We start from the raw sequence: 2,874 nt of genomic DNA on the forward strand, positions 1-2,874 counted from the left end.
TATCAGACAGGTGGGAGAGAAAAAAATATCACCATGAACCATACATGAAACATGTCATAAGTCTTGCAATGAACACTTTCTTACATAGAATACCATCATCATGTTACCTGGGTGGGATAATCCTCGTCTCCGTGTCCTTCATAGAATTGAAAATTCTTGTTGCATCAGCTAGAATTTTTTTTATTCTATGTCAGTCCACAGAGGCTCAGATTATGCTAGTTTAAAGTTGTTCCATAACCGTCGAAACCACATCAACAATCGGTTTATGATAAAAAGTCTTAAACGTAGAGTCAGAGGACCAGTCTGCCGCAGCCATAATATCTTGTAAACGGGAGCCTGTATAAAAGGCCTTGGAAGCCATTGCTTCTCTAACAGAATGTGCGCCAAAAATGGCAGTATCAATACCTGCTAGTCTCACTCAATAACCAAGTAACCCACCTGGCTAAAGTTGCTGCAGTGACTGGGCGGAAAAGTCTCTGAAGTGAAATTAACAATTGACCTGCAACATAATTTCTGAACTCTCTAGTACAATCCTCATAACATTTTAAACATTGAACCACACATAACTTGGTATGATGAGGAAAGGCAGGGTATGAAATACATCTGGAATGTGTTTTTGTCCTCTTGGAAATCGTGAAAGAGACTCCCGAAGGAGTAAATACTCTTCCTGCTATATCCAAAGCTCGCACGTCCGAGACTCATCTGCAGGACACCAGGCAAAATAGCATAGTATGTTTTGCAGACAATTGTTTATGTGATAATCCTTCATTGGCCGGCTAAGTCTTAAGGAAATGTAAAACTACGTTCATCGTAAGTTTTGCCGACAATTGTTTACGTGATAATCCTTCATTGGCCGGCCAAGTCTTAAGGAAATGTAAAACTACGTTAACATCCCATAAAACAGAATACTTGGGTTTCGGAGGATTGACCAACCAGATACCCTTCACCACTATACACACCAGGGGATGTTCCCCTACCGGTTTACCATCCACATGTGGATGACCCGCCGAGATTGCTGAACGAAAGTTGTTAACTGTTCGATATGCAATTCCTGAACTGGAGAGTTCCGAAAGGAAGTTAACTATGAGAGGGATGCTGGATCCCACAGGATCTGCTTGCCGTTCAGAACACCAACTAACCCATCCACGCCAAGCTGACTCATATCGTTTGCGCATAGCAGGTGCCCATGATTGTGATAGGAAAAACAGAGTCTCCTGTGAAACTTCAGGCACTTGCCATTGCCGCCTCAAAGTCTCCACGCCATGAGTGATAATTGGCCCTGCATTACTAGTGGATGAGGCAACCCCAAAGGGTCCTCCAGAATCTCCGGAAACAACCGTAGTTGTACCGGAAGTGCGCACGACAAGGCTAGCGCCACCGGAAACCACGCTTGCGGTCTCCAACATGGTGTGACTAGTATCACCTCCGCCTTCTGTCGATGGAGTTGCGGCAATACTCTTGGAATCATGGCGAAAGGTGGAAATGCATATAGAATGCCCGGCGTCCATGACTGAAGGAATGCGTCCGAGCTGATCGCCAGAAGATCTGGGCGCCAAATGTAGAACCATGGAAATTGTGTGTTGAGTCTGGACGCAAAAATGTCCACTGAACATGGACCCCATTTGTTGTTCAACTGGTTGAAAACCCTGGGATGCAGTCTCCAATCGCTGAAAACGGGAATTCCAAACCGCTACCACAATGGAAGACCCCGGAATGTATTCCGCAGTTACCGTTATATGATGGGCCAGACAATAATGCCAAAAGTCATTGGCTATCTCTACCAGAAGGCGAGACCTCGTACCCCCCCTGACGATTGATGTAATGTACTGCTGACACATTGTCCATCCGCAATAGAATACAGCAACTCGTCCGTTGCGGGGAGAGTGTCCAAATCGCAAACAAGCCCGCAAGTAGTTCCAGGCAATTGATATGGAGTTCCAATTCCTCCCGGGACCATCGACCCCTCCGTCTCCACTGAGCCACAGCGGTCTCCCCAGCCCCATCTGCTGGCATCTGAATCCATGCATCCATGTGTTCCAGCCACCAAGTCATCTCAGTCCGTGCCTCTCTGGAGATCGAGATCTGCTCTGCATAACTCAGACCCTTGCGCCCTGTAATGTAAGGGCCTGGAAATATCGCCTGGATTGATGCGGCCAGGAGCTCAATCTGGCTAATGTCCTCAAGGATATAGTCGGAGAGGCAAGCGCTCTCCTCAACTCCTTCTTGATAGCCACTCTCTTTCTCAATTGTAATAGTAACGGAGCCGTAAGCAAGTCTACTTGAAACCCCAGGAATTCCATTGACTATGTAGGAGTCAGACTGGACTTCAGCGCCTTGATGACAAATCCCAATTCTTGTAAGAGCTGGACCGTCCAGTTCAGATGAAGAAGGACCGTAGCCATATTCTGAGCCATAATCAGAATATCGTCCAAATAAATTATGAGTCTTACCCCGGATTCTCTCAGATACTGAACCATGGGTTTTAGTAACTTGGTGAAACATCAAGGGGCAGACGAGAAGCCAAAGGGCATGGCTGAAATTTCGAACCACCGGTCTCTCCATTGGAATTGAAGGAACCCCGGAGAGGAGGAAAAAATAGGCACCGCCAGGTATGCGTCTTTCAAATCCAGACATACCATCCAATTCTTTTCCAACAGGATGTCCCTCAATAAATGTATGCCTTCAATTTTGAAATAGCGATACACTACCCAGGAATTGAATTCTCTCAGATTGAGCACCAGTCTGAAACCTTTGTCCTTTTTGGGAACTAGAAAGATGGTACTTACAAAACCTAGCGGATGAGGAGTTGTGTGCACAATTGCCCCTTTTTCCAACAGTGACTGAACCTCGTTGTCTATGAAAAACCTCTCTGCA

At 46.0% G+C, this 2,874-nt stretch overlaps 1 pseudogene; it reads right to left on the reverse strand.

The window, feature by feature from the left end:
- Positions 1 to 1,081: 1,081 nt before the first annotated feature.
- LOC147727392 (uncharacterized) lies at positions 1,082 to 2,562 on the reverse strand (annotated as a pseudogene).
- Positions 2,563 to 2,874: the final 312 nt, after the last annotated feature.

Source organism: Lissotriton vulgaris, chromosome 3_1 (genome assembly GCF_964263255.1).
Source record: "Lissotriton vulgaris chromosome 3_1, aLisVul1.2, whole genome shotgun sequence".
NCBI classification, from domain to species: domain Eukaryota; kingdom Metazoa; phylum Chordata; class Amphibia; order Caudata; family Salamandridae; genus Lissotriton; species Lissotriton vulgaris.